This window comes from Callospermophilus lateralis, chromosome 7 (assembly GCF_048772815.1).
Source record: "Callospermophilus lateralis isolate mCalLat2 chromosome 7, mCalLat2.hap1, whole genome shotgun sequence".
In the NCBI taxonomy this organism is placed as follows: Eukaryota; Metazoa; Chordata; class Mammalia; order Rodentia; family Sciuridae; genus Callospermophilus; species Callospermophilus lateralis.
Genome location: NC_135311.1, coordinates 64,293,032 through 64,304,177, shown reverse-complemented (window position 1 = coordinate 64,304,177; position 11,146 = coordinate 64,293,032). Strand labels below are relative to the sequence as shown.

The 11,146-nt window shown below is 41.4% G+C and overlaps 1 pseudogene; it reads left to right on the top strand.

The window, feature by feature from the left end:
- Positions 1-6,236: 6,236 nt before the first annotated feature.
- LOC143404355 (COMM domain-containing protein 2 pseudogene) lies at positions 6,237-6,843 on the top strand (annotated as a pseudogene).
- Positions 6,844-11,146: the final 4,303 nt, after the last annotated feature.

Sequence of the window (11,146 nt, the reverse complement as noted above, 5' to 3'; positions counted from 1 at the left end):
TGTTCTGGTGTTTACCATCCAACCACAATGGCTCAGCTCCCTTCTATCAATGTGGAGAAGGGCCCAGGACAGCAAATCACATGAGCAGTGCCTGGGAACCAGGAAAGAGAGGCCAGCAGCCTCAGGTGAAGAAGGAGGTCAGATGAGATGATGACCTGCAAATGATCCTGGTGTGCACCTGTCTGCAAACCACTGCCCAAGGATGTGGGAGAAGGAGCAGGTGGCAGGGATGAGGACCATGGGCTATGAACAGGGCCATTGGAAAGCCATCAGACCACTGGCAAGGCACACAGTTCCACTATCTAAGGATATATAGTACACAATAAGAAATGTTGATCTTAACCAGGTGATGGTGAAGTGTACTGAGAATTTATTAGGTGAGTTACTGTTCTAAGCACTTTTCATCTCAACAAACTCAAAGGAACTCCTAGTTGATCTACATAAGAGTCGGCCCTTTCTCATTCTATGATTGCAAGAAGAGTTTGTGGTGCTATTTAGTCCAGGGCCAGTGCAGATGGTGTGAACAGTTTGGTCACGTGGGAAAATCCTCAGGGAGTTTAAATTAAAGACACAGACACCATTTTACCTTTAAACCAGCTCTGGGATGGCTTCTTGAACCCTCAGCCTCAAGCCCCCCAGGGAGGCAGTGAGGTTTAACTGAAGAGGAGAGACAGAGTGAGAGAGAGAGAGAGAGAGAGAGAGAGAGAGAGAGAGAGAGAGAGAGAGAGAACACTAGGGATAGGGCTTTTATTGGGGAACAAAAAATTCTGGGGAAAATTTTATCCAATGAAGGTCAAGCGGGGGGCAATGTGGCAAGGTCAGGTGCGATGATTGGGTCTTTGAGGCAGTGGTGAGACATGCCTCCACATCACACGGAAAAGCTCTCAAACCCAAAAAGGGTGGGGAGAGCTCTGCCACATTAAAAGTGTCTGAGCACCTCACACCTAGCCAGGGAGTAAACTCAGTCAGTTCAAGGATGGACTCCCACAGTGCTGCACTTTGAAGGGAAGGGAAACAAAAATATATAATGACTCCTCTCTAGGGAGCAGAGTGGCTCAGCAGCTCAGCAGCTTGGGGGTCACCCAGTTCCAGGAATGGGGGTGGGTCCAGAAAACTCACCCAGTTCCAGAACTGCAGGGTTCTGGGAGATCACTCCATTGTAGGGTCTAGGATTTTTATCCAGTTCCAGGACTGCAGAATCTTGGGAGGCCTGCCGCCCCCAGCAGCACAGGCATCCAAACTAAAGGTTACTCCAGTGAATTTCCTAGGATACCAAATAAAACACCCAGGACAGCTCCTCTGCCTCAAGCTCTCCAAATGGGAGAGCAAGGAATCTCACGAGGGGCTGGTGAGAGTGAGCATGTCCAAGGGTGGACTTTTACCAGGGAGACCCTCATTCTTTAGAAAATTTCATCCAAATAAGGTCAAGAGGGTCAGGGTTACAAGGACAAGTAAGGTAATTTGACCCCTGGGTTATAGGAAGGCATGCCTAAGCATGAAGACACATTCTGCTACTTCCAGGATCAGGGCAGCCATGTAGGGCCACTTTGAATGTGGCCAGATCACTGCAAGTGACTGACAGAGCTGCAACCAATCAGGGAAGGAAAATGCAACAGCCCCCCACCGAGGCCTATCCAGTTCTAGGAGTGGAAGGTCTAGGAAGATCACACAGTTCCAGCATTGCAGGGTCCTCGGTCTTACCCAGGGTTGTAGGGTTTTCTGACCTGTAGGTGAGGATGCAGCTCAGCCAATGCTGTTTTCTGAACCCACGACACTACATTCATCTCAGTCCTTGCAAGTCTGGCTGCTCTGCTAGGTCCCAAGAAGTGATGTGAAACTTCAGTCAGACGTAGGTTATGACTGCTGTGGGCACTCAGATGCCTCTTCCAGGAGGCAGCCTACAGTCCCAGTCCAGGCCCTGAGGGGCAGGATGCACCAGGGTCTGGGAGCACTGATGTGTGGCTTCACTGCAGGCTGGCCCCATGGGGTAGGCTATGACAGGGGCTGAGCTCAGGAGTGGCAGGCCACCAAGTGTGGGTGGTTTAGCAGTGCTAAGTCTCAGGGAAGGTGGGGTGCCATGGCTGTTTGTCACTTGAGCAAGACACAATCCAGCAGTATTTCCAGTCCCCAGTTGTCATGGTCTAATAGCTGTGCTGGCCAGAGGAGTGGGGTACACCGTCACCTCCTTCTCTTCTGGGAGCTCAGATGTGTGGACTCCAGGCAGTCCCCTCAGGAGAGCTGAGTGGCATGAGAATACAAGAGTCCTAGTAGTGAGTATGGAAGGTGTCCAAGGTTTGGGTGGGAGCTGCTGGGGTCCTCTTGCTTGATTAGTCCACACAGGGAGGAAGCTCCCTTCTTCTGAGCTGCTCCTGGCTGTTGATGGTGTGTCAGAAACTAAGTGTGTCCTATACTCTGTGTGAACCTCCCAGGATCCCATGCTCTATCTGGCTTCTGGTGATCCTTAGATGTGCTCTGGGGCTCTCTTCACTTACCCTCACCAAAATGCATTGCTTATTTTGGGAGTTGTCTTTATGGGAGGAAGGATGGTAGGACTTCTAGTCAGACTTCTTGCTAGCATCTCTCCTCCCTAGAAATGTTTATTTAAAATCAGAATAATCATACCCGGTATCACCATGTTTAATCAAATTTGTATTGGAGATCCTCATGAGTAAAATATAATGAGAATAAAAGAAAGTAGAAGAATGGAATACTAAAATATAGAAAGCTTAAACTTGCATTATTTTCAAATGATGACGATTTTTTTAATATATTGTTTATTTTTTAAATAGAAATTGTCAAGGTTCCTGAATAAAAGCTTGAGATATAAAAGCAAAATTAAAGTTTTATATTCCAGTGGCAAATGATTAGAAATCGTGATTGAACAGGATATACTATTTACAATAGTATCAGAGACTGAAAATGCCTAAATAATCAAATAATAGACTTAAGACTTCTGTACACAAATTATAAAATTTTATTAGGGGATATGCAAAAGAACATAAATACATAAAGGCATATACTACATTTGTCAACATAAGACTTTGTCTAGGTCATTTTTAAAAGTATTTTTAAGGTATCCAGGTGCAGTGGCACACACATGTAATGACAGCAGCTCAGGAGGCAGAGACAGGAGGATCATGAGTTCAAAGCTAGCCTCAGCAAAAACAGGCACTAAGCAATTCAGTGAGACCGTGTCTCTGAAATAAAATACAAAATAGGGCTGGGGATGTGTGGCTCCATGGTAGAGTGCCCCTAAATTCAATCCCCAGCACATCCTCCCTGCCAAAAAAAAAAAAGTATTTTGAAGGCTAAAACACCATGAAATCTAAAGAGGAACCTGGAGTGGTTCTGGCCTATCAATTAACTATTAAGCTATTATTATTATAAATTAAGCTATTGTCATTATAAAGTTGTTCTGATTAAAATAGTAAAATGCTGGTGCAGATGTAGAAATTACATTAAGTGCAAAACTTTACTTTGATGTAACAGCAACCTCCTATCAATTAGACATTCCATTTTGCATGAAAACACAGAGGCTCACAAAACAACACAGCATTCTAGAATCACAGAGTCTTTGAAGAATTTAAAAATGTTCAGTAAAATGAAAGGAAATTCATTGCAAAATTACACACTAGGGTAGTGAGCAAGAAGAATGCAGAGTGGAAGCAATATACAATCTAAATGTTGGAATGTTCTATTCCTCATGACATACCCACTCCCATGCACACATTAGGCTTTCTTGGTAACAGTGTAAGAGGTTAGTTGTGAGGACCAGACTGAAGGGAAGCAAGGCTTCTCAGCAGAGGGAGTTTTCTGAGAGCCATGCACTCTTGCTCTTTTGGGAGATGCAGGGGCAACGCTATTGGTCAAAGCCACAATTCTCTCTTTTTTAATTTTTAATTTGTTTTAATTAGTTATACATGACAGTAGAATGCACTTTTATACTTTGATATATCATACGTAGATGGGATACAATTTCTCTTTTTCTGAGTGTACATATTGTAGATTCACATTGGTCAAACAGTCACATATATATAAAGTAATAATGTCTGTTTCATTCTACTATCTTTCTTATCCCCATATCCCCTGCCTTCCCCTCCTTTCACTTCCCTCTACCTAAGGTAATGCTATATTTTTTTTTGTAGAATTACAATTCTTAATACACATATATACCACAATTTTTGTATTTCTTTTTGTATATAAAGTATGTTGACACCCAATTCAAGTCTTCATACATCACATTTCACCATCCTTGCTAATCCCCTGCCCCCTCCCTTTCTCTCCCACCCCTTTACCCTGTTTCCCCCATGCTCTCCCTCCCAACCCCACCATGAGTCAACCTTATTTTATCAGAGGAAACATTCAGTATTTGTTTCTGGGGGATTGACTAACTTCACTTAGTATTATCTTCTCCAGTGCCATCCATTTACATGCAAATGCCATGGTTTGTTCTTTTTTAATACTGAGTAAAATTCCATTGTGTATATATGCCACGTTTTTTTATCCATTCATCCACTGAAGGACATCTAGGTTGGCTCACATCTATTTCATTCTACTATATTTCTTAAACCCACTTCCCTGCATTTCCCTCCTTTAGCTATTGTGAATTGTGCTGCTATAAACATTGATGTAGTTGTGTCCCTGTAGTATGCTGTTTTTAAGTCCTTTGGATATAGTCTGAGGACAGGAATAGCTGGGTCAAATTGTGGTTCCATACCTCCATACTGTTTTCTATATTGGCTGCACCAATTTCCAGTCCCACCAGCAAGGTATGAGTGTACCTTTCCCCCCACATCCTCACAAACACTTATTGTTGTTTGTCTTCATAATAGCTGCCATTCTGACTGGAGTGAGATGATAACTTAGAGTGGTTTTGATTTGCATTTCTCTGATTGCTAGAGATGATGAGCATTTTTCTTATATTTATTGAATGATTGTAAATCCTCTTCTGAGAAGTGTCTGTTCAGGTCCTTAGCCCATTTGTTGATTGGGTTATTTGTTTTTTTGGTGTTTAGCTTTTTGAGTTCTTTATGTACCCTAGAGATTTGTGCACTATCTGATATGTGAGGTGTAAAGATTTGCTCCCAGGATGTAGGCTCTCTGTTCACCTCACAGATTGTTTCTTTTACTGAAAAGAAACTTTTTAGTTTGATTCCATCCCTTTTACTGATTCTTGGTTTTAATTCCTGTACAGTAAGAGTCTTATTAAGGAAATTGGGGCCTAATCCCACATAATAAGATTAAGGCCTATTTTTTCTTCTATTAGACACAGAGTATCTCACAACTCTCTCTACAATACTGAGTAAGTGGCAATTATTTTACATGGAAGACTTTTCATATGGTAAGAATAGATGTCATGAAAGAAAGAGAGCTGTCCATTGGTAGGGGACAGGTCTCTGCTTCGTGGCTACTTAGTGTTGAGTGGGTTCTATAAGCAGTGTTCTGATACTCCTACATTAAAAAAAATTATGTCCAAAATATATTCTTCCCAAGGAAAGCTATATCACACAGATTACTATTATTACCCTTCTATACAAGTGGATGTCTTATGATTATATTTTTTCTTTTTACTCGGTAGTGGAAGGAAACATTCTCAACCGATGTAGCAAGAATCATGTATCAATACAATAAAAACACAAGTTTATCAACACATTCTTAAGAATCCCAGAAACAGAACTGTCCACATGGACAACTTGGATTCATGATGGAGATGGCATCATAGAGAAGTAGGAAAAAAGAGAATTACTTAACTAAAGGGACTGGAGAACTGACATTCCACAAATAAAATACACACTTGCATTCCTACATCATTCCATATGTATTGTCAACTCTAGATATATTAACCATGTTAATATTTTAAAAGGAAATTTTAAAATGATTAGTGGAAAATATTGTGGGTAGCTTTTAAAACTTGATCTTATAAAATATTTCCTAAGATTGCACACATAAAAACATATGATCACATGAGAAAAGATTAATAATTTGAGCACATAAAATTAAAAACATCTGGGGCTGGGGCTGGGGCTGGAGCTCAGCGGTGGAGTGCTTGCCTACCATGTGCAAGGTGCTGGGTTTGATTCTCAGTACCATATAAAAATAAATAAATAAAATAAAAGTATCGTGTCCAACTATAACTAAAAATATTTTTTTAAAAAATTAAAGACATCTGTATGTCCAAAGATGTCTTAAACAGGAAGACCAGGGTGCTGCTGGGTGGAAAAGGGTGCCCAGCGAAGATGCTGCTGGACTTGTCGGAAGAGCATAAGGAGCACCTGGCCTTCCTGCCAAAGTGGTGGTGGAGTTTGGGTGGATCAGGGTGGAGTTCCTGAGGCAAGGACCATCCCCAGGGTCTATGAGGGTGCCGCCAGGAAGCTCAACATGAGCAGTAACACTGTCCAGCATGGTGTGGAAGGGTTGACCTACCTGCTCACTGAGAGCTCCAAGCTCATGATTTCTGAAGTGGGTTTCCAAGACTCTGTTTTTGTTCTGGGATTCTCTGAAGAACTGAACAAATTATTGCTTCAGCTTTACCTGGACAACAGAAAAGAGATCAGGACTATTCTGGGTGAATTGGCACCCAGCCTTCCCAGTTATCACAGCCTTGAGTGGCGACTAGATGTACAGCCTGCAAGCAGAAGTCTCAGGCAACAGATAAAGCCAGCAGTGACTATAAAACTACACCTAAATCAGAATGGAGACCACAACAACAAAGTTCTGCAGACAGCCTCAGCCACCCTACTTCATCTAGTTCAGCAACTGTAACAATCCTTGGACGAGATGAAAACCAACCACTGTAGGAGAGTAGTTCACAACTTCAAGTGGTACCAAGTGTTAAGGTCCTAATGCCTTTGACTCATTTGTGAATGGATGACATTCAGGAATTACTTTTCAGAATTAACTTTTATTAATTGGTGTTGATAAATGCATCTAGATTCCATGAAATTCCTTTTCCTATTCCAGGATATTGAGGTCATGATCAGAAGCTAAAGTCAAGTTCCTTTTCTGATGCTAAATGTGGTCAGCTTCTTGACAGATTGAAATGTAATTTTGTATTTTAAATGTGTAAATAGGATTGAATCAACTAGAAATAAATCTATACTGTTCATATCTTCTGTATATATGAGCAATACCCTGTTTTTGGTACATTTTTGTCTGCTTAACTAGTATTTTCCTCTTTATTGATCAATTTTGAGAATAAAATTTACAGCTAATTTCTTTCCTATTCAGAGTATTTCTAAATAGTACAATATTTCTGACTTTTAAAAGCATCTCATGATGTTACTAGCTACAGAATAATGTAAAGTGAGTATGAGTTTTTTTTAAATTATATGCCCATATTGTTATAGGAAGTTCATGAATTTTTCTGTGAATGTAAAGGTCAGTAGTTTTTTACCATATTGCTGAAGTTTGACTTATGATTCATTGACTTAAGTAGTACTCAATTTTGTGTGATTGTTAATAATATTTTCACAAGGATTAATTTTTCCTATATACCAAAAGCAACTAAGAGACACACTGTCATTTACATTTATAAATAATGGATACAAGAATAATGTAATCAGTGCTTGATTATCTGGGGTAGAAAGATGTCTTAAACTAAAAATGTTTTGAAATTTAAGAATATATTTTCAATATAACTGATAGAGGTTTCAATATAACTAACACACTTGAAAATTGAAAATATGTAAAGATAACCTACAAATTGGTAAGAAAAATATAATTAATCTAGTTAAAAATGACCAAAATATATGACCAGAAATTTTACAAAGGAAGACAAATGACTATCAAACACAGAAAAGGAATATAACATTATCAATGACAATAAATATAGACCTCATAATGAAATAGCTTCTGAAGGTTTTATTGCCAACAGCTAAGAGACCATGAGAAAGTGCCTGGACACCTCCAAGGAGACTAGACCAAGGGCATCTCACATGTGACCGACACTTGTGGCAACTGATGCTGCTTCTAGGAAGAGAGCTGGGTGTGATCCCTGGGCTCACCTCTCATATGCCCTGTGACCAGCAGCCACATTCCCTGCACATATACCAGGTACAGTCCCACACAAGGGAGGCCTGTGCCTAAAGCTCGTAGCAATGAGGTTCAGAGCAGAAAAACCTGGAGATCTCTCAAAAGTGCATAAGCAGGAGAGTGATCAATGCAACCAGGTACATCCACAGGCTGACTCCAGTCAAAACCAGTGAGCACAGTGGGTGAGTTTAAGGACCACCACTCTTTGATGCCTATTTTTATGTGTCCAGCTGGCAAGGTTATGGTCCCCAGTTGTTTGGTTAAGCATCAGTCTAGATGTGGAAAAATACTTCTTAGCTGTGATTGACATTGACTTTGAGTAACATAGGCCACCCTTTATAGTGTAGGTGGGCCTCATCTAATCAGTTGATGGCCTTAAGTGCAAGAACTGAGGTTCCTGAAGCAGAAAGGATTCTTCTCAAGGTAGCAAAATAGAAGACTCATCTGAGTTGTCAACCTGCTAACTTATGGAATTGACTCGAGATTGCAACATCTACTTTTTCCTAAATTTCCGGCCTGCTGACAAGTGCCATGGATTTCTGATTGTCTGTTCCCATAATATGAAACAACACATCAAAACTAATCTCTCTCCCATTCTCTCTCTCCTTATCTCTTCCCAGACTACACAGAATGTAGATACATTCAACAGAATATTTTTGTTAAATTAAAGGATCACTTATATGCTATACATTTATATGCATTTGTACACACAAACAAACACATACACATACACATATAATGTTAGGAATACTAGCAGCTTCCATAAAACTTCAAAGAATGTGAGAGAATAAGGACTCCTAAAGGTGGAAGGAGGCAGGGGAAAGTGTATACTTTCATGAAAGTTGTTACACTTGAATTTTCAAGGTAGGTTTATGGGAAATAACTAAAAACTTAATAAAAGCAGGCCAGTATGGACAATGTAAGTGTGTTATCAATGTGAGTTATGGGCAATTGAATCTTTGCCATCTGAGATCTTTTGAAACATGAGAAAATTAGTAATCAATGTTTCAATGATGTGCATGGATTTCTGGTGGCAGTGGATGGGGGTGGAAGAGGAAAACAAAGGCCACATGCTGAGGAGAGGCACATTCCCACACCTGTGCTCATTTTTCAGTCATCTGACCAGCAAACAGAACTGTGGAATCTTGGCTGTCCCTGGAGTCACCTGGGAAGTTCTTAGTGCCTGGATCTCACCCCCAGACATCCACATTTATTGGCCTTAGAATGAGTTTAGGAAAGGACATATCTGAAGGCTCACCAAGGGGTTCTCAGTGCAGGTCTGGGACTCCCTGCGGGACAGGATGCTCTCAGGCTGCAGGTGTCTGAGCTCTGATTTAAAGTTAGTTTCAAGCAGGTGAAGAGCACAACCAGATCTGCTTTGTACAAAGAGTACAGGGCAGAGGGTAGAGGACAGATGAGCAAGAGGACAGACTGGCAGTCGCAAGGCAGTTTGATGCCCTTCTTGGTGGCTTTGGAGAAAGGTGAGGCATTTGGAAGCAAATGTGCTGACTGTGATGTGTGGAGACCAAGAGGGGAAGCTGCTCAGTGGTGTCTGGTGGGACCCAGGATTTCAAGCTGGTGATTAGGTAGGTTGTGATAAGTAGTGATGGTGAGCAGACTGGAACCCCTGGCCCTTTGATGTGCCAGCTTTGCAGAGCCTGGGAACCCTTTGCTGCAGAAAAATCTTTGTTAATCATTGGATGGCTTGAGAGAAGGTTAAAATCAATGAGTGATTATGGGCATGGTGACATATTCCTGTAATCCCATCAGCTCAGGAGGTTGAGGCAGAAGGATCCTGAGTTCAAAGCCAACCTCAGCAAAAGTGAGATGCTAAGCAACTCAGTGAGACCCTGTCTCTAAATAAAATACAAAAAAGGACAGGAATGTGGCTCAGTGGTTGAGTGACCCTGATTTCAATCCCTGGTACCCTTACTCCAATTTTTTTTTTTTTTACAATAAAAGCAATGGGTGATCTGTGCCTTTCCTCCCAGAGGACTGTTCAGGAAACTTTGCTTCTCATTCTCTGGTTCCTTGTGCCATGTCTGTTGGTGGCACAGCTTTTCTAGAGAGCAGGATTGATGGTTACTATGGAACCCACAGACTTCTCATGAGTTGTTCCATGGGGCCAGTTGCACTCACCTCTGTCTTCAAGTTTCCAAAATGCTGGTATAGTCCCATGAACATCTTCTTGGTTTTATTTTATCTGTTTTTAAACAAAAAGTGAGGATCTATTGAATTTCACCTAAAGTAATTAGCAAATAACATTTTTCCCCTTAGTTCACAGTGTCACAGCAAACCATCTAAAAGGTATTCATGAGCAGAGTAATGTTAATATTAATAAACCTAATGATGATTTAAAAGCAAATTGAAAATTTAATCTTTCATTAATTCATGACATAGTTATAGAAAGCCTAGTTATTATGACTTCAATAAAAGTTCTTTTGGAGATTATCACACTTTATTTGGAAAGAAACAGAAGGGCAAAAGTTTCTAAATCTAACTTGCAGTTCAAATCTTCCAATTCCTCCTCCTTTTCTGGAGGCAGGGTGAGGTTAAAGACTTCCTTTCACTCTTTTCTGCTTTCTTGTTATGGACTTCCCATCTCCTCCTGGCTGATGATTTATTTGAGTTTCTTAGGATGGAGGAGGCATAATCCAGGGGGTGGGAAACAACCTTCAAGAGCTGCAGCTTGACTAGACAGCACTGGACAGGTACCCAGGTGAAGAGCTGCAAGTGCTGGGTCAGGGGGCCCCCCGTAGCCCCAGACACAAATGTTTGCAAATTAAGCTCAGAAATACATCAGGAGTTTTTAAGGGAGTAAAAGCATCTCTGGTTTGTGAGATCACATGAGGAGAAGATGGTTGCCTGGGCCACTGCTCTGTCAGGTCACTGGCTCTGGAATAGAGCTCAGAACAGAAAAGGTCAGAGCCCAGTCAGAGGTTGTCCTGCCTCTCGCCTCCCTGTAACTGTGGTTTGGCAGCCTGCACCTTCTGATGGACTCAGCGCCAGTATCTGCAGCTGCTCAGTCTGCCAGAAGAGCTGTGTGAAGACAGGCCTGTCAGGAGGTGTCAGGAGTAGTAGGGATGAGAGCCTGGGCCTGGCTCCAGCACAGGAG